This window comes from Lolium perenne, chromosome 4 (assembly GCF_019359855.2).
Source record: "Lolium perenne isolate Kyuss_39 chromosome 4, Kyuss_2.0, whole genome shotgun sequence".
Lineage (NCBI taxonomy): Eukaryota > Viridiplantae > Streptophyta > Magnoliopsida > Poales > Poaceae > Lolium > Lolium perenne.
In genome coordinates this window covers 355,419,852-355,445,790 of record NC_067247.2, presented here as the reverse complement: position 1 = coordinate 355,445,790, position 25,939 = coordinate 355,419,852, and positions in this window count along the sequence as shown.

Genomic DNA, 25,939 nt, shown 5'->3' with positions numbered 1-25,939 from the left:
CAACTCGTGTATCTAGAACCTTTCCGTCCAGCCCTCATGAAAAAGACAAATTCCTATCAAATCGGTAGGAGGCCGGCCAGATTTGAACTACAGGTACAGGATATAATGCTCAAGATTTTTTGTAAAAATCGTTTTTTGGTTCACAACATGCTATTTCATCAGAGATCCAGTGCAAGTTTAGCGAAACTCCGCCCCGGGCAAAGGATCTTCATGCCCGTCGTTTTGAATGTAGTTTGAAACAAGCATAACAAATTCAAAAACGATCCAAACAATTTGAAACCTTCACGTGGTGTCCTATTATGTGTCATAGTTGCAAGGAAAAATATTTAACTTGGAGAATTGAGACATCACAAAAATCCTTCACAATATGAGCTATCACGTTCGAGGTTTCATGGCATTTAGGTCAAACGACCAATGTTATTGATAGAATCATGGCATAGTTTGTGATAATGTGCCCATATTGTGCACATGTGTGCATCTTGGGATGTCTTACAATATTGCAGGATGAAGTTTTCCTTTTCATCGCACGAAAAATCCATTTCCCATTTTTGAGGTGCCGAAAACGGGGTGTTTTGTGAAGCAACCTCCAAATTAAAGTTTCACATTGGCACTCACACATTTTTCTAAAATATTAAACCACCTAAGATGGATAATTTCCCAACCGGTGTATCTGGAACCTTTCCGTCCACCCCTCATGAAAAAGACAAATTCCTGCCGAATTGGGAGGAGGCCGGCCAGATTTGAACTACAGGTACATGATATAATGCTTAAGATTTGGGTTCACAATATGCTATTTTATCAGAGATCCAGTGCAAGTTTAGTGACACTCCGGCCCGGGCAAAAATCTTCATGCCCACTGTGTTGAATATAGTTTGAAACGAGCATAAGAAATTCAAAAACGATCCAAACAATGCAAAACCTTCGCGTGGTGTCATATTATTAATATCAAAAGATTCAATTACACCCAGACTCTGCAACAATGCACCACCCTAATGGCAGTGTGGATGCACATAGCCAAAAGAGAAAATAAACCTAATAAATAAAATGCCGCCTCAGTATCCCAGGCCTAGCAACAGCAGTACATCCACCATCAAGACAACACCTGAAATACAGACTCTCCAAAAGCGACGCCTCCAAGAAGGAAACAATGCACCAGCGCTGTCGTCACCGGATCAAAGATCTTAGGTTTTCACCCTGAAGAAAGTCCTCGCTCTTAAAACAATGCCTCCAACAAGGTCATTGCCATGCACAACTAGTTAAGGCCAGACCTTGGGTTTTCACCCTGAAAGGTAGGACTTTGAACTTCACCTGTGATGTCGCCTCCACTTCCATACCACTGATGCGCATCCCGGAACACCAAGCAAGCTCCTCAACATCGCGAAGACTTGAACCTTCTTTAGCTAATCCCCCAATCCCGCCTTCATGATATTCTCTGCTTCTGACTTCACCATGGACCAAAAGTCTCTTGATGTCAACACAGAACAGAGCTTCACGCCGCTCCCTCCGGAACGAAACGGTCGGAATAAAAGCTGCATTGATAAATTCGCTCCGAATACCAGCCGATCATGTGAACTCCAGGCAAAAGATGAATAGTTACATTCGCTGTCGGAGCCTTCCGGAGCTCATCACCCCGGATAGATGACGAAAGATTGGCATCCAGAACGTCTTCATATTCGCAAAATTAGAACCCTATGACCACCACCATGAAAGCCGGAATGGCCGGCCCCCACGCCGCCGCCATGGCTGGGAACCACGACCCTCTGGCTAGGGTTTGGGTTGTTGCCCGGAGCCGCCTCGCGCGAGACGACCTGGGGCGAAGATCGGGTGGGGAGGGAGGAGAAGGGGTGGGAGGGGTCGGTGGTAGAGGGTGGCGGCGCCGTAGAGAGGGTGGGCGCCGGCTAGGGTGGAGGGGCAGCTAGGGTGGAGGGGCAGCTAGGGTTAGTAACAGGAGGGGGTCGGCCGGGGTGTGGGCATAAAATTTTATTACTGTGTCCAACGAATAGTTTCCATCATACATGCAACTACATAGATATAAATTGCAAGAAGAAAAACTTCTAAGGCCCCGTGATGGACATTTCGATCGAGTTTCCAGCCAAGACCTTGCGAGGCGCGGCAGCAGTGGTGGGGGCCTGCAAAGTAGATGGTGCCACCGCGGTGATGGGCGGGCGGTGCCATGGGGCGCAACATTGGGGCTTGCCGTCGCAGCAGTCGATGCGGCAGCAAGGGGTCGGCAACACCTGGGCATCGCTCGTGTTAAGCGCCAAAAGGAGGACCAGGAAGAGGGCGCCGACCATCTTGGAAGCCATCTTTGTCGCCTTTCCTCGTGCTTCAGGGCCAACAAATTTGTGACGCGAGAGTTGTGGACTTGTGGTATTGGTGTGAGATGTGCCGCTCTTGGTCTGCCTCCTCTTTTATAGGCCTGAGCAGCAGGTTCCCGGAGTCACATAGGTGGAAGAAATTCAATCGGAGGTATGGAGCATTAACAATCCACAGATATCCACCATGACAAAATCCCGATAAACATCAGTATGACAGGTCATGGATAAGGACGTTTTTTAAGATGGTCAGCTACGACACAAATATAATAGGAAAATGATATCATGACGTATCCCATTAAGATATGGATGTTAATTAGGTAATAATCAATGGAAACAAATCTTTTGCCTTAAAAACAAAATATCACCGTGCTATATCTTTCTTTAGATGCGCATGCCACATATCTCATGAACTTCAACCAATGCGAAAATAAAATGAATGATTAGGCTTTTATAGGCCTGAGCAGCAGGTTCCCGGAGTCACATAATTGGAAGAAATTCAATCGGAGGTATGGAGCATTAACAATCCACAGATATCCACCATGACAAAATCCCGATAAACATCAATATGACAGGTCATGGATAAGGACGTTTTTTAAGATGGTCAGCTACGACACAAATATAATAGGAAAATGATATCATGACATATCCCATTAAGATATGGATGTTAATTAGGTAATAATCAATGGAAACAAATCTTTTGCCTTAAAAACAAAATATCACGTGCTATATCTTTCTTTAGATGCGCATGCCATATATCTCATGAACTTCAACCAATGCCAAAATAAAATGAATGATTAGGCTTAATTGGGAAAAACTAATTTTGATAAATCTTGGGCCAGGAGATGTTAAGGATAAAATCACACATGTTTTATTTTATTTAGGATTATTACACATGTTAATTTTTTTAGAACACAGTACAACGTAGACTCTCACAAACACACATATACACTCGCCTACCACTGAACGTAGATTCAATGAATTACTTATGGTCCAAAAAATTCCCATGGAATGCAAGTAGGGCCTGTCCCATAATGGTTCGGGGGAGGGTGAATAGAGGAATTCAACAAAAATGCGTACCCCTAAAAATGCCTTAACCGAGCTAAAATAATTTTTGGTATGCCCAAACCCATGGTCTACAAAGGGGCCATTGACTAGAAGTAGCCATAGTCAACCTAAAGCCCCAGGTAATTCCAATCCAGCCATATTGGAGGCCATTGGTTGCAGTGAAGGGCTAGCGTTGCTTGTTGATCTAGGGCGTGTTTGGTTGCGTACATCCAATTCGCGGTCTAATAAGGCAGTGCTGAGTAAAAACAGGCATTGGACCATAGTGTGTTGGGCCTGTGAAGCATGAGTTGCACCTAGTTTGGTTCGCTGCAACCGCTAGGCTGTGGTCACCTCTTGATCACACAGGTGAGGTTACCAACCAGAAATAAGAAAAAAAAGGATCAATTACAGGCAACGACAATATTAGCTAGCAACGACAATATTAGCTAGCAGTTCATGACACCTTACGATTATATTAGGAGTAGGATAGCAGCTCAGGACACGTTAACATACATGTTCTACATTACCAGTACTACATAAAACCGATATGACCTGCATCAGACATAACTCAATCGTGGAAGATGATCCTCTCCATTGCTTTAGGGTGATCATGGCACCTCTTCACCCCCTCAACACCATTGTAGTCCAAAATCACCACCTTGTAGATCATAGGTGAGAGCTTCTTGAAGATGAGGAGGAAACCTATATTGAGATCATTAGCTATGGCGAAGGAAGGCCACCCCCAATCTAGACATGCTCTTCCACTGACATTCGTGATATTGATGTTCCAGTTGCATCCAGTGGGGGTTTTCAGGTTGATCGTATCAGTGAAAACCGCTAGATAGGGACTCCATATGTTGGGGATAGGCATCATTCCCAACCCAAGTGCTATCAACACCTTGCATATGTGGGTTGGGGTCGCTATCTCAGACCAGTGCCCAACACCAGCCGGTCTGCCGGTTTTCCTCCTCCTTTTTGAGCCAACTTGTTGAGCAACCTCCATTGCCTACAAACATGAAACCATGCAAGGTTACAATGCAAACAAGGGCAGAAAATAAGAAGATCCTCATTCACTATGAACATACAAAATATACCATGGTATGTCTATGAACTTAAGATATGATTTCTTAGTACCATGTATCCTGCTCAAATCTACAACTTTTTGGACGGTGTACTAGGTACTAAAACCCATCCCTTGAGTGTTATTGCATGTGTAACTATTACAATCATTGACACTTCAGAAAATAGAAATGTTGCCTCAAATATTCCTATTTTGCAGTCTCAGAAACTTGTTGCATGTGAGAATGGACACACAACTTAAGGGATGGGTGAGCGAAACAAGTTGGACGCACATAAGGTATGTACGTATAACTAGTTTCGATCACCCAACCCTGAAATAGAAAATGTGTAGAACTATCATTGGCTGAGAACATATAGAAGCAGATAGGGCTTCAGATGTGTGATAAAAAACATGAGTGAATGGGATAATAAAAAATTCAACATGTAGCAAGAACTAATCAGATGTATGTGCTCACTGATGCATGTAAAATACATACATGAACTTTGCACTTTATTGCCACGTATTACCACCTATTTGCATCTAATATAATTTTATTTGCGTGATTTATATTGTTTTCGGGGATTTTCTAAACAATCCCCTCTCCTTTGGTTCTAACTCTGTCTCGCTGAAAATACCTTCTATTAGTATTTTTTATTTTAACGTGCTACTAGACTCGAAAAAGGGCAAGGTCACGGGCCACGCTTCGGAAATTTCGAGACAAACAAAATGAGCTAAAGTGGGACACCATGAGGTCAAGGGGATGGGAAGTAGACCCAATGGCGTGCCCTCCACCTATGGGTGCGCCACCTGTTGTCGTTTCTCCCTCGGCCGTCTGATTCACCTCAATCCTTCGCCCACGGACTTCGTTTGACCTAAAAACCCACATATACACTACCCCCAGGGTTTCGTCGAGGCTACGGTGGCGGATATAAAAACCACATAAATAGAGAGTCAACAGGCCACCTGACAAGGTATCGACTTGTCAATGCCTACGGATTGTAGACTAGGGTTTTTGTAGGAAGTAGAGTGCAAGTAGATCTCGAGGGTTCAGCCGGAAAAGTACTCGACTGCTAGAAAACTAGGGTTATGTTGGCCATGAAATCGATCCTCTCTTCGTCCCTCGACTCCCCCTTATATAGGAGGCGGAGCCGAGGGTTTCGTGATGTACAAGTTACAAAGATCGAGAGATTTTTTGAGTTCGTCCCGTAATAGTTACAAGTCATTATTCCTAATACAACTCTATCTTTCCAAGCTATCTCTTAACTGAGCTTCCGGGCTTCATAAACTTCGGGTCGTGGGCCTTCAGTAAACCCCGGGTACCATCTTCGGTAGGCCCATTGGGGATGCCTATGTCAGTAGCCCCCGAGATTTTGCTTGAATCGAAGAATCAGGGAAAATCTCCATCATTACAATTAACATCTGATTTCTTCGAGTTACTAAATGACTTTCATAAAACGATCATATATTGTACAGGGATAACGGTAATTGGGGCTGGTTCATCTGACGGATCAGGTACCAATTAACTGCTCTCGTGGAAATCCCGCAAATTCCTACTTCAAGATCAAGTCCCTGGACATGATCTCAGTATACTGGCGTAATTCGACATGTGCCGCTTAAGGTCTTACCATATTCCGAATTTCAGTCATATTTTATCGGGTACCTAACGTGTCCGTTAGGATTTTTGTTCGCATCTGTTGATACGGAATAAAGTAGCAGAGCACATTTGGGTGCGATGTCACGCCGCACAGGACGGATCCTGGGGTCTTACCTTCGCAAAGTATTGTGGCATTCAGAGTTTAAGTCGCGACCAAGGCGCTCTGAGAATATATCGTCGACTGCCTTTTTCGGCTGCTGGAATAGCACATTTCATATGATGACTTATATGTTTTTTACCTTGCCCTCCCGATGAGAGTATATGAAGAGTTATGTCATAACTCGAAATATGCTCATCGTGACTTTTTCAACTTCATCGGGTACGCGAATAGCGTTCCCGATGGGAGTAGCCCCCGAGGCTACAGCCAAGTGCTTGTACTTGGTTGTAGGCTCACCTTTTTATTACCTTTGTTGCTATATTGTCAACTTTTTCTAGTACTTCCATCTTTATCGGGTGCGCGACCAGCGCTCCCGATGGGAGTAGACCCGAGGCTACAGTCGAGTATTTACACTTGACTTGAAGCTCATGTTTGTCTCTTTTTAATCATCTTCATATCAAACTTCTTATAAAAGTTTCCCCCGAGCATTTGAGCAAAAACTTGTATTTGATCAAAGGCTCCCGAAATTACCAATAATACTTCTCTGTCGCCAACCCTCCAAGCACTGCAACCGAAATTTTCTTTATAGTGACATCAGCACTGACGATAGCCACGATCGCTGTATTGGGAAGGTGCGGGTCCTGTCCTGTCACTGACCTATGGGCCCTTAATACTGCGTCGCATGACACGTTACACAGGTGGGGACGCACGTCCCGGGCTTTCTCTGGCACACGCGCTGTAGCGCCTGTCTAGTTACTTCGTAGTAAAATGTCCGTTTTACCCATGGAAACACGTGTAAGGCGTTGTATCCATTTCTCCATCATCCAACGGCGCAGCGGTTCAGTGGCTCGCTACAAATAACCATCGTCTTCCTCAATAATCCCCTTCGCTGCGCCGCGCTCCTATCCTTTCTCTCTCCAAAGCCTCCATTGCTACCACCAAGCTCATGCGCCCGTGCTCTTCCTCAATCTCTCCCACGCTTACGTTGATGCCACCGCGGGGCGAGGCTCACAAGGCACACCGCTCCAGAAACCAGCATGGCGACGGAGGATTTTGAGATCTCTGGATGGGAGAGATCTAAGATCTCCAACCAAGACATGATCCTGCTGAAGAAGCTTGGGCTGACGCAGAAGGACGAGGGGCTACTCTTTGCCAAGGAAAAAAGCTTCCCTACACCTCGCATTGGATATCGGGTAACATTCGTTGACCACCTCATCCGCGGCCTGTCCACCCCCATCCACGAGTTCCTCCGTGGATTACTCTTTGTCTACGGGCTGCAGCTACACCAGCTGACTCCCAACTCCATCCTCCACATCTCCATCTTCATAACCCTCTGCGAGTGCTTTCTCGGGACTCATCCAAATTGGGCCCTATGGAAATTCATTTTTTACATTCGCCGCAACAACTCTCACAACACCAACTACAATGTAGGAGGTGTTGTTATCTGTATCCGTCCTGACGTCGATTATTTCGACGTCAAATTCCCCGACTCCGTCCAAGGGTGGCGCAGGAGGTGGCTATACATCCGCGAGGAGTATCTTGACTCGCAGGATTACAACATCGCGTCCTTTGATGGTGGCGCAAAAATCCTTCGGCGCCGATCATGGGATGCGGAAGCTACCGAAGAAGAGAGGATGGCGACAGATGCGCTGATGAAGCGCATCCATGAGCTTCAGAACACCTGTGGTAAGGAACTGTCGGGTGTTCAAATTACTGCGCACTTCCTTAGGATCAGGGTGCAGCCTCTACAGACTCGCAAAAACCCTCTGTGGCTGTATGCTGGCGAGAAAGATGTCGACCGTATCCAAAGATCTCTCTGTGAAGGATTTGGAGAAGCTTGTCCGACGTTTTTCGTCGCTGAGCAAAAAGATACAGTTCCAACCTCCTGCCGCGTGGAGCCATACAGCAGCACCAACGCCCTCCCCAAAGTAAGTAACTTGTCTCTCGAGTTTGCATTTTTTCGACTACTATCTTGATTAACTTGCTTTCTTGACTTTTGATCCAAATTTCGACTGCTATCTTACTGTCTCACTGTCGACCTCTGTCTTTCTTAACTGTCCCTTGTTGATAATTTTTCTTCTACAGAAACACCAAGTCATCTCTTCTCTACCTCCCCTACCTGAAGGTGGGGAGGTCGACGAACGAACCGTCGTTACTGACGTTTCTCAGGGCACTTCTCGCCCTGAGAGTGAAGTAGCAGGATCTCATAAATCCGCGGCTTCATCTGATGAAGATACAAAATCGGAAGCTTCTGAATCTGCACGCTCACCTCCTTCCGCTGCTTCTCCAAAGAACAAAAGAAAGAGATGTGAAGTTGAAGATTTTGGCACCTCCAAACCCAGCGGGTCACCTGCCGAGGAAGCTTCCCCCGAGGAAGAGGATGCCTTCTGTCCTTATGATGATGCCATCATTAGCTCGTAAGCTATCCTGCCTTCTTTTTCTCTTTATATATTGTTTGTGAATATTCTCATACTATCTTTTGTGGACAGTGGTGAAGAAGAAGAAGAACCCGCTGCCAATGTGACTGCTCCAATGAGCACGTCGCAAACTTTAGTTCTTTCAGAAACTCGCCGTGCAACGGAGGAAACCTCGCCTCCTCATCAAGACTTGGAAATGTCGGCTCCTGTCGCCAGCCCCCGAGCCTCCTCGCCGAAAAGAACGAGGATTGAACTTGGCGAGGAACAAGGCTTCTTGGCTGGGAGTTCAGCGACTCCTTCCTTGAATGATGTAAGGACCCTTAGAGCTATTTTGTGTCATTTGTTGAGTTTTTTCCCCCTCTTTAACCTTTCTATCGCCTTTCTTTCTACAACCTCTGATGAAGCACTTCATCAGTCTCGGTACTCAATTTATTGGGTACCGTGATACTGCGAAGATTTGAAAGGTAAACCTTGATGTCTACGCACGCTTCTTTACCTGTAGACAATGTTGGGCCTCCAAGAGCAGAGGTTTGTAGAACAGCAGCACGTTTCCCTCAAGTGAATCACCCAAGGTTTATCGAACTCAGGGAGGTAGAGGTCAAAGATATCCCTCTCAAGCAACCCTGCAATTAAGATACAAGAAGTCTCTTGTGTCCCCAACACACCTAATACACTTTTCAGATGTGTAGGTGCACTAGTTTGGCAAAGAGATAGTGAAATACAAGTAATATGGATGATTGTAAGTAGTAATTGCAATCTGAAATAAAAATGGCAGCAAGCGAACATGTAGCAAAATTTGTTGGAAACGACGTTTCAATGCTTAGAAACAAGGCCTAGGGATCATACTTTCACTAGTGGACACTCTCAACAATGATCACATAATTGAATAAATAAATGCTCCTCTCAAACACTCTCTTGTTGGATAACAAACACCATTCATTGTGTAGGGCTATAAAAGCACACCTCAAGCCGGAGTAAACAAGCTCCACAACGTCATAAAGGAATCACACACGATGCGCACACTGTCACCATCACACCGTGGAGAGTGACTCCGGAGTTCATATTAAAGTAACCTCTAAAGTGCATAATAGACAAGAGTAACATCTACATATTCAACTAGATCACAAAGCTCATGATCACATAAAGATCACACCATGGGAGAGAGAGATGAACCACATAGCTACCGGTAGAGCCCTCTGCCTCGGGGGAGAACTACTCCCTCCTCATCATGGGAGATAGCAATGGCGATGAAGATGGCGATGGAGTTGATGGAGTCGATGGAGATGGATTCCGGGGGCACTTCCCCGTCCCGGCGGCGTGCCGGAACAGAGACTTCTGTCCCCCGAAACTTGTCTTCGCGATGGCGGCGGCTACGGAACTCTTCGTGGAATATCGTCGATTGTTTTAGGGTTTTCGTGACGGACAGAATATATAGGCGAAAGGGCGGCCTCGGAGGAGTCAGGGGGTGGCCTCCCCACCTGGTGGCGTGGCCAGGGAAGGGCCCGCGCCCAGGTATGGTGTGGGGACCCCTTGGCCCCCCTCCGGCACTTCTCTGGCTCTCTGCGTCCGTCTCGGCAAAATAGGCGGTTTGGCTTTCGTTTCGTCCAATTCCGAGAATATTTCCTGTGTAGGATCTCTGAAACCAAAAACAGCAGAAAACAGGAACTGGCGCTTCGGCATCTTGTTAATAGGTTAGTACCGGAAAATGCATCAAAATGATATAAAGTGTATATAAAACATGTGAGTATTGTCATAAAATGTCAACACCCGGATTTTTAAGTCCAGATGCCTATTATGCCATTCATCGCAATCCCAGGAATATCATTTTTGCGAGACATAATAGATTAATATCACAACACATCATTCATTACAACGCATAATTGTCTTACAACACGGGATCACATGATCCAGTCTCATTACAATACTAGTTGATCTATTGATCAATTACAAAACACATAGCGGAAGCGAAGTAGCGTAGTAGTAGTCCATCTATTCCACAGGCAACTGTTGACGTCAGGAGTGATCCTAGTTGTCGTAGACGTCCTGCTGTCCTTCTTCCGGGTTCCGGTACTCCTCTTCATAGTCTGGCCATTTGAATAGCCAGGGACAAAGCCATGAGTACTTTAAAGTACTCGCAAACTAATACTAAGGTAAACACTATCAACTATAGAAGGGGATGCTAAGCTCTAGTTTCATTTGCAGAAAGCCAGTTTTATTTCATAAACATTTTAATAATCAAAAACCTTCATTTGCTCAACTAACTCAAGTGGGAACATTAGTGTCACTCCCACAACTCAGTTGTGATTTAAAGTCAAAGTCACTTTTCAATTCAAATCACAAGGCACCATTCAACTTTTCAAGTTCAAAATCACCCTTCACATGTCACATTTTGAAAGAAAAATGGTCTGATGACGGAACAGTATGGCCTTTCCAACCGTCCATAACCGTGGACGCGGCTATTCGAATAGATCTACACTCTGCAGAGGTCGTACACTTGTGCCACAACATTTGCAATAATCCGTCGGGGTTAATCGTTCTGATTTACCACACTCCGTGTGCGGACTACCAACCATAACCTTTCACTTACATATCTTAGTATAGGCATCTCTCCCCATGAGCTTGGCCTCCCAGTGAAGACAAACTGTCAGCCTGGGAACTACACAGGGCTTGGGCCGGACATTCACCTCATTTCACGTCATATCACATCACTTCACTTTTGTAGAGGCAGCCTCCAGCATAACCCCGATGACGCTTGTTTAGAGGGAACCCATACTAAGATACATAAACTTCTAGTTAAGCCCTACCCATATCAGGTATTGTGGGGGTACTTGCAAAATTGGAATGGTATCGCATCCAAACCCAACCATCAGTTTTTGTAAAATTCACCAAGTCATTCACCAGTCATATTCACCTTCAAAATCTTTCAATAGAATGACTCATCATTCCAAGGTTTTCAAAGTCTTTTCAATTCACAAGTTCCCATCTAGAGTAGTCAATTCTGATATTGAGCACTAGCAACTAGTCCTGAGGGATGCTAAATATCTTGGAGCTTGCTAGGCTAATTTTGATACTCTTGTAGTACTCTATTTCTAGACCAAAGTTAACTATAAAAGCAAGTTATAAATAATCAAAAACCAAAGCTTGTAAGAATAAAACTGGGAAATAGGATCAGAAACATAAAGTAAAAAGTAATGGTGCCTTGCTCTTGTGGAGCTTTGCACTTGGGTAGTCTTGCAAGAATATTTGCTTGCAATAAAATTGCTTGCAAGGATGTTAGCTTGCCTTGGTTGGGGTATTGATCAAAGTGGTCTTCTTCTCCTTCTTCTTGGTAGAATACCTCCTCTTCTTGATAGTCCCCGGTACTAGCGTCTATAAACGAATACGAGGATACAATCACCAAACAATTCATTGGCTATTCCAAACATCACATATATTCACACAAACTATTCTATTCACACTATTAATACAATTTGGTGCATTGGTGGTATTGCTTTGAGGAAGAATAATTTCCTCTCATTTTATATGTAAATGATAGTTTCCATATAGTTCTCGAGGAATAATTTCCTCTCATTGAATCTTATTTAAGATTTAATTTCTCAAATCATCACACATGAATTTATGTTGACCTAAGTCAACCATTCATCATCTTCATTTGAGAAAATGATTTAAATGAGGTAGGGATACCTCATACCATTTAATAATGCCTATTATGATTTAAGATCTCCACGTATTTCATGTGAGAGTATTTGACCAGGGGTTCAAACTTCATATGAAAGTACTTGGGACAAGATTTAAATGAAGTGAAACACCTCATATAATTTACACAAGTAAACTAGCATCACTCATTACTATTAAGTGTGTAAGGGTGTTGTTTTCTTATTTAGGAAAAATAATTTCCTCTCATACTAAATAAAGTGTTACTTTTAATTACTTAGAGAAATAATTTCCTCTCATTATCTTATTAAGATTTAAATTCTCTCATGAACAATATATGACCTAGGTTGACCAAAGTCAACCTCTTCATACTTATCATTGGAGAAATGATTTAAATGAGGTGAACACCTCATACCTTTTAATCCTAACCAGGTAAAGAGTTAATATCATCAACAATTCATGTGAGACCTAAATGACCAGAGTCTCTACCTCACTTTGAATTATTCATGACAAGATTTAAATGAGAGAAACACTCCCATAAGATTTAATTATTTGTTGGAACAATTTAGAAAGCTACTATGAGAAGATTTAAATTTTCAAACAAGAACCTATGGGTCATTAATACATGTGTCATCAACTCTCATTGAATCCCTTGGATCAAAGATTTAAATGAGGTGCTACACCTCATACAATTTAAATACCATTTTTGAAAATTTAAATGAGCTAGAAATGGCCAGATAGCCATTATTTGAGTTTAGCCCAAGATCATATGAAACAACTATAGTATTTTATTACATAATAAAATAGACAACATCAAATGTGATTTTTGAGAGGTGGAACCACCTCAAAATAGTTTATGGTTGATTTTTAAGAATTATTCTTAGGCAGAAAAGTACCCGCCTTGTTTATTTTCTCACTTTAATTCTATAACAGATCTAGGTTTGAATCCAGTGGCATTGGATAGAGTTTTTGATGAGATTTCCAAAAATATAAAATTTGTTGAAATTGGCTCAGTAGATTTGGATCTATAAAATTTTGAATTTGTCACCAGATTGCAATTTAAATGAAAAAGAAATAAACCAGTTTGAATTTCAAACGCGGGCGGGAAACGAAATGGGCCGGCCCAGCTTCGCTGGCGATGCGAGCGGGCCGCCTGACAGTGGGGGTCCACTGTCAGTTCTTTTAAAACACCGAACCGGTAGGCTGTGTTGTGGACCGTGGGATTTAAGGAGATCGGACGGCTGCGGTGTGTCCTCATCGTCGACGAGCTCCGGCGAGGGCTAACCCTACCGGCGGCCAGGAGGGTGGAGATGGGCGGCTTACCGACGTCCAGCGAGGTCGGCGAGGCGGGCAAATGAACTGGTCGACGAAGGCGAGTCGAGGGAGGGTCGCGGCGGCTCCAGGGGTGCTGGGCAACGTCGGCTTCGTTGAGCTGCTGCAGCGGCGGGCTCCGGCCAAATTCCGGCGAGGTGGGGTGTAATCGGAGAGGGGAAGAGGTCGAGGAGGTTCAGGAGGGAGAGGAGAACTCGTTGGTGTGCAGAAACCGTCCGAGGAGCGTCGGCTTTTATAGCGGGCGAGGAGGGGCAGCGCGGCATGGGTTGGTCGGTCATGGCGACGACGGCACAGTGGCGGAGAGGAGTGGGCGGTGATGTTGCTCTCTTCCTTACGTCACGGGGATCACGACGCGCTTGAAGGCACTGAAAACGAGGGTCTGTAGCGAGCAGGAGCGTGACGCGCGCGTGTTGTACCGTGGCGGACAGTCGTCGATGGTGACGACGGCGACGGTGCTCGAGCGGGGAGATGGGGTTGTCCGGGGAGCTTTAATCGGGTGCCATGGCGATGCTCCGTGCGTGCTGAGGTCAGGGGGGAGGTGGAGGCGACGAGGCGACGACGCGCTCTGGCGTGCTCCGGGGCGTCACCATGCGCGTCCTGTCGCGCATGGGCGCTTCTGGGCGCGTCGGTTCACGTCAGTTTCTGGCCGGTGGCGATGTCAACTTGGTCAAGGGCTTGCAGGGGCAGCTTCAGGAGGGTCAGGGGAAGTCGATTGACAAGGTGAGGGGAGATGGATGTGAGAGGAGAGGAAGTGAGCATGTGGGTGTCAATGGTGGCCGGCATGGGTTGGGTTTTGGTCATGGTGACCAAGAGAGAGGGGTGCAGTGGCCTGTACTGGTGCCCAGAGGTGTGGTGAGTCTCCAGAGCAGCAGGCAAGGGCCAGGGTTGGACCAAGTCCAACCAAAATTGCAGCATGGGCATCAAAATGGGTTCTGCCTGCAAAGTGTTTGTAGAAATGCCCGAAAGAGAAAAAGTTTCAAATTTTGGAAATTCCCTTGGTGGGTCTCAAACATATATTCATAGAGATGGAATGGTGGTGGTGGGGTTCATTTTGGTGAAGGTTTGCAAGTTTTCAAAAAGTGGCTCATCTTCTCTTTAATTCAAAGTCTCCACTTGGCAATTCTCTACTGGTCAACCTGGTCAACTTCAGCAGGGATGGTCAACATGGAAGTTGTTGACCTTGACATGGTCTTGGATGACATGGTCATAGTTGACCAAGTTTGGTTGAAGAAAAGTCAAATGCAGGGGTGTAAAGTAGGGAAGATTTTATAAAAGTGACATATGACCATTATCATATGTGAAAATGAATTTGGGATTTCCTTTGATTTGATTCTTGTTTCTTTGATGCAATTGTGTTTGTTTATCATATATAAGAGTTTTACAAACAATAGATCAAGCAATGGTGGCCTTGGTTGAAGATTTGCAATTTTGGCTAAGTGTATGTGAGTGAATTTTGGGGATTTTCTCCTTATTTGATTTCTCTCCATTTGATTTGACTTTTGTTGACTCTAATGTGATTCTTCTTAGTTTAGAAACATTTTCAAACCATTGAATCCATTTCAAAAGGTCTTGATCAAAGATTTGCAAAATTGGCCATAACACATAAGAGGTGATGTGTTAAGTTTTATTATTTTTGAAAAGGGTTCACCTTGCTTTACTTGGATATGGGTTAGGGTCAATTTAGTGTTATATTAGGTTGAGAGATGGTTTCCCATCATTTGGTCAAGGTTTAGAGTCATAGGTCAAAGTTTGGTGAAATGGCTATGTGGCACATATGCTTTTATGCATATGTTTAATTTGATTTTTGATTTGAGTGTTCTTGGCCCATTTGATGTTGTTGAGTGTTGAAATGGTATATGGAAGTGATCCATCCATTCACAACAAGTCTTAGGGTCAAACTTCTCAAATTCACAAATTTGCACTTTTCTTACATATGCCTCTATGGCATTTTTAGTTTCTTTTTATTTTCTTTGGAAACCCCTTGGATTTGGTTTGATAGGTACTAGGTAAGGTGTAAGAAGGTTTTCCAAACCTCTAAGCAAAGTAGAAAGGCTTAAGGTAAAATTTTAGAAAAATAGCCATAGGCACATATACCTTTTTCTTATTTAATTCTCTTTTTTATTTCATTTTAACTAGGGTGGTGAGAAGAGGGGTGAGGTTTAGGGTTTTGTGGGGTTCTCAAAGGTTCACCACCATTTAGCATAATTAATAAAGGTAGGGTTCAAGATTTACCTATTAGGGCTATATGTCCCCATAGGTCTTTTATTTTATTTTGTGTTTCTCAAAAAAAATCCAAAATGAATTTTGGAGAAGATTAGGGTTTAAGGTTTTTCTTATTTGAATTATTTTTCTTGTATTTTATTTGATTGGTGATCTTCACTTGATCACTTTGGGGTTTTAGGGTTTAGCACATAAGCATAATAACACTCATCATGGCAAAACACAAGATTTAAACAAGGTCTATATGTATCAATCTTATTTTAATAAAAGTTTTTGTTGGTTCCAAAATTTGGAACTAGGGAAAATTCAATTTGTTTGTTTTGAAATTTTTGGGTTGTTACAAACCCTTCCCCCTTAAACAAATCTCGTCCCGAGATTTTAAGAAAAGTTAGGTTCCTAAGAGAGATTGAGCATTTTAATAACAGGAGGACATACTTGGCATTGTCTGGGGTGCTTCCTGAGCTTCAGTGGCAGTCATGTGGTAGAAACGTCCGTTGTTGTTGTTCTGGTTCCTTCTTCCAGCAAAGCGGCGCTGTTGTTGAGCAGGTGCTGCGGTATTGGCGGCAATCCTGGCAAGCTTCTTGGGGCACTCCTTGGAGAAGTGACCCACAACTCCACATTCATAGCAGTTGACGGTGGACTTGTCTTTGGGGTTGACGGGGGTAGCATTGCTTCCAGTCCTCGGGGCGGTATTGGGGTTGTTGTTGTTTCCATTGTTGTTGCTGTTGTTGGGGCGGTTGTTGTTGTTGTTGTTGTTCCCTCCGTGCTTCGGGGGTCCTCCGTTGTTGTTGGTGTAGTTGGGGCGATAATTCTGGGCAGGGGGCTTGTTGTATCTTGGGGTGAATCCTCCAGAGGAGTTATTTCGATACTTCTGGTTATGGTGGGGTCCACTCTGGTTCATCATTCTTCTCTTGCGGTTTTCGTTGGCCTGATGCAGCTTTCCTTCCATCTGTATGGCTGAGTCTACCAGGGCTTCTAAGTCAGCGAACGGAATGTTCACTAACACAGTTTGCATCTCGTCGTGCAAATCCGTTCAGAAATCTTTCCTTTCGCTTCTCATTGGTGTCGGTCTCATCCGGGGCGTACCTTGACAGAGTAAGAAACCTGTCGCGGTATTCCACCACGGACATTCTTCCTTGCTTGAGTTCACGGAACTCGTCTCTCATCTTTTTGATCAGTCCTTGGGGCACATGATACTTGCTAAACTTCAGCTTGAAGTCTTCCCAGGTCATCATCTGTCCTGCATTCATGGCACGGGTGCTGGTCCACCAAGCTCTGGCTGGTCCTGCCAGATAATGGGTGGCAAACAGCACTTTCTCTGCGGCTTCAACTTGCGCAACTTCGAGGTTGTTCTCCATGGTCTGGAGCCAGTCATCAGCATCGAGGGGCTCTTCAGTCTTGTTGAATACCGGAGGGTTGGTGTTCTGGAAGTTCTTTAGCTTTGATCCTGGGTGATCATGATGGCCTTGATTGTTCTGAGCTATCTGTTGCAGTGCCGCAAGGTTGGCTTGGCGTTCAGCTCTTTCGACTTCTCGGTCTGCCATCATTGTCTGCAGCAGTTGCATCATCGCGTCGTTGGTGCGATTGGGAGGGGCCATCTGAACATGGATGTAGATGATAAGATAAGAGGGAATTTTCTATGGTTTGTTTTGTTAAGTTTAAAAGTTCATAAAATTGAAAACTTGAGTAGTGTTGCGGGGGTAAAAACCAACAACACTTTTTCATTCATACCAAGCATCATACATTACAAATCTAACACACCGTTGGTTTGAAGAACCATTTATCGCTCTACGATACAAGGGGAATCCTGATACAACTCACACCTACTTAAGTGCTTGGGTGATACTACTCTTCAGGGGGGGGTTTCTTCGTCTTCACGGGTGAGGTGCTTGGCGAGAGGCGAGGGCGTTGTCCAAATCCCTGCGGGTTTTGTACCGCTCAAGTCCTGAGGTGCTTCATAGGGGTTCATCTTTGGTTGTGGTGGGGGCATGGTCATTGATCTTCCCATGGAGTCATGTCTTGGGTAGTAAATGAAGCGAGTGTTCTTGATCTTGTCCTCATTTTGTCCACACAGACGGGAAATTGCTTCTTGCATAGCTTTGTCTAGTCCTTCCTTCCAAGTGTTTCCTGCTACGTAAAACCATATGGTTTCCCATACTGGGGCATCAAGCTTCCTTCGTAGATCAGTAGAGACGTCCCACTGAGGTGGTTCTCCTGACTGAGCCTTGAGGGGTATTCCGAAGAACTCGGGATACGGATGTCCCAGATAGTCCACCAGTTGCTTCAATTCCTTTTCGAAACTTTTGTCGTCTCCGGATCCAAGCTTATAGGACTCCCATTGGTACTTCATCTGTGAGCAAAGAGGAGGAGTAAATTTAGAGAAGTATTCAAGTGTGCAAAATTTTAGATAGTGCTACAAAGAAAGTAGAGTATGAATTTCTCATTTTGAAAAAGATTTCAAGGATAAGAGTGAGAATAAGTTTTTCACAATTATTCACTTCTTTGGTTTTTGAAGCTAAGTTTTGCAGACGTCCATTCTAACTAGGGTCTCCTAAGGTCAAACAATGGCTCTGATACCAACTTGTCAACACCCGGATTTTTAAGTCCAGATGCCTATTATGCCATTCATCGCAATCCCAGGAATATCGTTTTTGCGAGACATAATAGATTAATATCACAACACATCATTCATTACAACGCATAATTGTCTTACAACACGGGATCACATGATCCAGTCTCATTACAATACTAGTTGATCTATTGATCAATTACAAAACACATAGCGGAAGCGAAGTAGCGTAGTAGTAGTCCATCTATTCCACAGTAACCGTTGACGTCAGAGTGATCCTAGTTGTCGTAGACGTCCTGCTGTCCTTCTTCCGGGTTCCGGTACTCCTCTTCATAGTCTGGCCATTTGAATAGCCAGGGACAAAGCCATGAGTACTTTAAAGTACTCGCAAACTAATACTAAGGTAAACACTATCAACTATAGAAGGGGATGCTAAGCTCTAGTTTCATTTGCAGAAAGCCAGTTTTATTTCATAAACATTTTAATAATCAAAAACCTTCATTTGCTCAACTAACTCAAGTGGGAACATTAGTGTCACTCCCACAACTCAGTTGTGATTTAAAGTCAAAGTCACTTTTCAATTCAAATCACAAGGCACCATTCAACTTTTCAAGTTCAAAATCACCCTTCACATGTCACATTTTGAAAGAAAAATGGTCTGATGACGGAACAGTATGGCCTTTCCAACCGTCCATAACCGTGGACGCGGCTATTTGAATAGATCTACACTCTGCAGAGGTCGTACACTTGTGCCACAACATTTGCAATAATCCGTCAGGGTTAACTGGCCCTGATTTACCACACTCCGTGTGCGGACTACCAACCATAACCTTTCACTTACATATCTTAGTATAGGCATCTCTCCCCATGAGCTTGGCCTCCCAGTGAAGACAAACTGTCACTGAACCGCACAGGCTTGGGCCGGACATTCACCTCATTTCACGTCATATCACATCACTTCACTTTTGTAGAGGCAGCCTCCAGCATAACCCCGATGACGCTTGTTTAGAGGGAACCCATACTAAGATACATAAACTTCTAGTTAAGCCCTACCCATATCAGGTATTGTGGGGGTACTTGCAAAATTGGAATGGTATCGCATCCAAACCCAACCATCAGTTTTTGTAAAATTCACCAAGTCATTCACCAGTCATATTCACCTTCAAAATCTTTCAATAGAATGACTCATCATTCCAAGGTTTTCAAAGTCTTTTCAATTCACAAGTTCCCATCTAGAGTAGTCAATTCTGATATTGAGCACTAGCAACTAGTCCTGAGGGATGCTAAATATCTTGGAGCTTGCTAGGCTAATTTTGATACTCTTGTAGTACTCTATTTCTAGACCAAAGTTAACTATAAAAGCAAGTTATAAATAATCAAAAACCAAAGCTTGTAAGAATAAAACTGGGAAATAGGATCAGAAACATAAAGTAAAAAGTAATGGTGCCTTGCTCTTGTGGAGCTTTGCACTTGGGTAGTCTTGCAAGAATATTTGCTTGCAATAAAATTGCTTGCAAGGATGTTAGCTTGCCTTGGTTGGGGTATTGATCAAAGTGGTCTTCTTCTCCTTCTTCTTGGTAGAATACCTCCTCTTCTTGATAGTCCCCGGTACTAGCGTCTATAAACGAATACGAGGATACAATCACCAAACAATTCATTGGCTATTCCAAACATCACATATATTCACACAAACTATTCTATTCACACTATTAATACAATTTGGTGCATTGGTGGTATTGCTTTGAGGAAGAATAATTTCCTCTCATTTTATATGTAAATGATAGTTTCCATATAGTTCTCGAGGAATAATTTCCTCTCATTGAATCTTATTTAAGATTTAATTTCTCAAATCATCACACATGAATTTATGTTGACCTAAGTCAACCATTCATCATCTTCATTTGAGAAAATGATTTAAATGAGGTAGGGATACCTCATACCATTTAATAATGCCTATTATGATTTAAGATCTCCACGTATTTCATGTGAGAGTATTTGACCAGGGGTTCAAACTTCATATGAAAGTACTTGGGACAAGATTTAAAATGAAGTGAAACACCTCATATAATTTACACAAGTAAACTAGCATCACTCATTACTATTAAGTGTGTAAGGGTGTTGTTTTCTTATTTAGGAAAAATAATTTCCTCTCATACTAAATAAAGTGTTACTTTTAATTACTTAGAGAAATAATTTCCTCTCATTATCTTATTAAGATTTAAATTCTCTCATGAACAATATATGACCTAGGTTGACCAAAGTCAACCTCTTCATACTTATCATTGGAGAAATGATTTAAATGAGGTGAACACCTCATACCTTTTAATCCTAACCAGGTAAAGAGTTAATATCATCAACAATTCATGTGAGACCTAAATGACCAGAGTCTCTACCTCACTTTGAATTATTCATGACAAGATTTAAATGAGAGAAACACTCCCATAAGATTTAATTATTTGTTGGAACAATTTAGAAAGCTACTATGAGAAGATTTAAATTTTCAAACAAGAACCTATGGGTCATTAATACATGTGTCATCAACTCTCATTGAATCCCTTGGATCAAAGATTTAAATGAGGTGCTACACCTCATAAAATTTAAATACCATTTTTGAAAATTTAAATGAGCTAGAAATGGCCAGATAGCCATTATTTGAGTTTAGCCCAAGATCATATGAAACAACTATAGTATTTTATTACATAATAAAATAGACAACATCAAATGTGATTTTTGAGAGGTGGAACCACCTCAAAATAGTTTATGGTTGATTTTTAAGAATTATTCTTAGGCAGAAAAGTACCTGCCTTGTTTATTTTCTCACTTTAATTCTATAACAGATCTAGGTTTGAATCCAGTGGCATTGGATAGAGTTTTTGATGAGATTTCCAAAAATATAAAATTTGTTGAAATTGGCTCAGTAGATTTGGATCTATAAAATTTTGAATTTGTCACCAGATTGCAATTTAAATGAAAAAGAAATAAACCAGTTTGAATTTCAAACGCGGGCGGGAAACGAAATGGGCCGGCCCAGCTTCGCTGGCGATGCGAGCGGGCCGCCTGACAGTGGGGGTCCACTGCTGGCTTCTTTTTAAAACACCGAACCGGTAGGCTGTGTTGTGGACCGTGGGATTTAAGGAGATCGGACGGCTGCGGTGTGTCCTCATCGTCGACGAGCTCCGGCGAGGGCTAACCCTACCGGCGGCCAGGAGGGTGGAGATGGGCGGCTTACCGACGTCCAGCGAGGTCGGCGAGGCGGGCAAATGAACTGGTCGACGAAGGCGAGTCGAGGGAGGGTCGCGGCGGCTCCAGGGTGCCGGGCAACGTCGGCTTCGTTGAGCTGCTGCAGCGGCGGGCTCCGGCCAAATTCCGGCGAGGTGGGGTGTAATCGGAGAGGGGAAGAGGTCGAGGAGGTTCAGGAGGGAGAGGAGAACTCGTTGGTGTGCAGAAACCGTCCGAGGAGCGTCGGCTTTTATAGCGGGCGAGGAGGGGCAGCGCGGCATGGGTTGGTCGGTCATGGCGACGACGGCACAGTGGCGGAGAGGAGTGGGCGGTGATGTTGCTCTCTTCCTTACGTCACGGGGATCACGACGCGCTTGAAGGCACTGAAAACGAGGGTCTGTAGCGAGCAGGAGCGTGACGCGCGCGTGTTGTACCGTGGCGGACAGTCGTCGATGGTGACGACGGCGACAGTGCTCGAGCGGGGAGATGGGGTTGTCTGGGAGCTAACTGGTGCCGTGGCGATGCTCCGTGCAGAAGCTGAGGTCAGGGGGGAGGTGGAGGCGACGAGGCGACGACGCGCCTCGGCGTGCTCGGGCGTCACCATGCGCGTCCGGTCGCGCATGGGCGCTTCTGGGCGCGTCGGTTCACGTCAGTTTCTGGCCGGTGGCGATGTCAACTTGGTCAAGGGCTTGCAGGGGCAGCTTCAGGAGGGTCAGGGGAAGTCGATTGACAAGGTGAGGGGAGATGGATGTGAGAGGAGAGGAAGTGAGCATGTGGGTGTCAATGGTGGCCGGCATGGGTTGGGTTTTGGTCATGGTGACCAAGAGAGAGGGGTGCAAGTGGCCTGTATCGGTGCCCAGAGGTGTGGTGAGTCTCCAGCAGCAGGCAGGGCCAGGGTTGGACCAAGTCCAACCAAAATTGCAGCATGGGCATCAAAATGGGTTCTGCCTGCAAAGTGTTTGTAGAAATGCCCGAAAGAGAAAAAGTTTCAAATTTTGGAAATTCCCTTGGTGGGTCTCAAACATATATTCATAGAGATGGAATGGTGGTGGTGGGGTTCATTTTGGTGAAGGTTTGCAAGTTTTCAAAAAGTGGCTCATCTTCTCTTTAATTCAAAGTCTCCACTTGGCAATTCTCTACTGGTCAACCTGGTCAACTTCAGCAGGGATGGTCAACATGGAAGTTGTTGACCTTGACATGGTCTTGGATGACATGGTCATAGTTGACCAAGTTTGGTTGAAGAAAAGTCAAATGCAGGGGTGTAAAGTAGGGAAGATTTTATAAAAGTGACATATGACCATTATCATATGTGAAAATGAATTTGGGATTTCCTTTGATTTGATTCTTGTTTCTTTGATGCAATTGTGTTTGTTTATCATATATAAGAGTTTTACAAACAATAGATCAAGCAATGGTGGCCTTGGTTGAAGATTTGCAATTTTGGCTAAGTGTATGTGAGTGAATTTTGGGGATTTTCTCCTTATTTGATTTCTCTCCATTTGATTTGACTTTTGTTGACTCTAATGTGATTCTTCTTAGTTTAGAAACATTTTCAAACCATTGAATCCATTTCAAAAGGTCTTGATCAAAGATTTGCAAAATTGGCCATAACACATAAGAGGTGATGTGTTAAGTTTTATTATTTTTGAAAAGGGTTCACCTTGCTTTACTTGGATATGGGTTAGGGTCAATTTAGTGTTATATTAGGTTGAGAGATGGTTTCCCATCATTTGGTCAAGGTTTAGAGTCATAGGTCAAAGTTTGGTGAAATGGCTATGTGGCACATATGCTTTTATGCATATGTTTAATTTGATTTTTGATTTGAGTGTTCTTGGCCCATTTGATGTTGTTGAGTGTTGAAATGGTATATGGAAGTGATCCATCCATTCACAACAAGTCTTAGGGTCAAACTTCTCAAATTCACAAATTTGCACTTTTCTTACATATGCCTCTATGGCATTTTTAGTTTCTTTTTATTTTCTTTGGAAACCCCTTGGATTTGGTTTGATAGGTACTAGGTAAGGTGTAAGAAGGTTTTCCAAACCTCTAAGCAAAGTAGAAAGGCTTAAGGTAAAATTTTAGAAAAATAGCCATAGGCACATATACCTTTTTCTTATTTAATTCTCTTTTTTATTTCATTTTAACTAGGGTGGTGAGAAGAGGGGTGAGGTTTAGGGTTTTGTGGGGTTCTCAAAGGTTCACCACCATTTAGCATAATTAATAAAGGTAGGGTTCAAGATTTACCTATTAGGGCTATATGTCCCCATAGGTCTTTTATTTTATTTTGTGTTTCTCAAAAAAAATCCAAAATGAATTTTGGAGAAGATTAGGGTTTAAGGTTTTTCTTATTTGAATTATTTTTCTTGTATTTTATTTGATTGGTGATCTTCACTTGATCACTTTGGGGTTTTAGGGTTTAGCACATAAGCATAATAACACTCATCATGGCAAAACACAAGATTTAAACAAGGTCTATATGTATCAATCTTATTTTAATAAAAGTTTTTGTTGGTTCCAAAATTTGGAACTAGGGAAAATTCAATTTGTTTGTTTTGAAATTTTTGGGTTGTTACATAAAACTAGCGTGGAACATAAGAAATTATAGATACGTTTGAGACATATCAAGCATCCCCAAGCTTAGTTCCTACTCGCCCTCGAGTAGGTAAACGATAACAAGGATAATTTCTGAAGTGACATGCTACTATCATAATCTTGATCAATACTATTGTAAAGCATATGAGATGAATGAAGTGATTCAAAGCAATGGTAAAGATAATGACTAAACAACTGAGTCATATAGCAAAGACTTTTCATGAATAGTACTTTCAAGACAAGCATCAACAAGTCTTGCATAAGAGTTAACTCATAAAGCAATAGATTCTTAATAGAAGGTTTTGAAACAACACAAAGGAAGATTTAAGTTTCAACAATTGCTTTCAACTTTCAACATGTATATCTCATGGATAATTGTCAACACAAAGTAATATGATGAGTGCAAATAAGCAAGTATGTAAGAATCAATGCACACAGTTGACACAAGTGTTTGCTTCTAAGATGGAAAGAAGTAGGTAAACTGACTCAACATAAAGTAAAAGAAAGTCCCTTCGCAGAGGGAATCAAGGATTACTCATGTGCTAAAGCTTTTTATTTTGAAAACATGGAAACAATTTTGTCAACGGTAGTAATAATTCATATGTGTTATGCATAAAACCTCCTATAAGTTGCAAGCCTCATGCATCGAATACTAATAGTGCCCGCTCCTTGTCCTAATTAGCTCGGACTTCCATGGATTATCATTGCATTACATATGTTTCAACCAAGTGTCACAAAGAGGTACCTCTATGCCACCTGTACAAAGGTCCAAGGAGATAGATCGCATTTGATCTCTCAATTTTGATAGATCTCAACTTGAGGACATCCATACCGGGACAACATAGAAAACAGATAATGGACTCCTCTTTAATGCTTAAAGCATTCAACAACAGATAATATTCTCATAAGAGATTTGAGGATTAATGTCCAAGCTGAAACTTCCACCATGATACATGGCTTTGGTTGGCGGCCCAATGTTCTTCTCTAACAATATGCATACTCAAACCATTTAATCATGGCAAATCTCCCTTACTTCAGACAAGACGAACATGCATAGCAACTCACATGATATTCAACAAAGGTGTACCAGGTTGATGGCGTCCCCAGAAAACATGGTTACCGCTCAACAAGCAACTTGTAAGAACTAAGATACATAAGCGACATATTCATTACCACAATAGGTTTTTAGGCTACTTTCCCATGAGCTATGTATTGCAAAGACAAGGAATGAAATTTTTAAAGGTAGCACGCAAGCAATTTACTTGGAATGGCAGAAAAATACCACATAGTAGGTAGTTATGGTGGGCACAAATGGCATAAGTTTTGGCTCAAGGTTTTGGATGCACGAGAAGCATTCCCTCTCAGTACAAGGCTTTGGCTAGCAAGGTTGTTTGAAGCAAACACAAGTACGAACCGATACAGAAAAACTTACATAAGAACATATTCCAAGCATTATAAGACTCTACACTGTCTTCCTTGTTGTTCAAACACTTTTACCAGAAAATATCTAGACTTTTAGAGAGACCAATCATGCAAACCAAATTTCAACAAGCTCTACGGTAGTTCTCCACTAATAGGTTTAAACTACATGATGCAAGAGCTTAAACATGATCTACTTGAGAGCTCAAAACAATTGCCAAGCATTTTCTGTTTCCAACCAAATAGCAATGAATGAAGCGACTTTCAACTTTCGCCATGAACATTGAAAGTAAAACTAAGAACACTAGTGTTCAAATGAAAAAGCGGAGCGTGTCTCTCTCCCA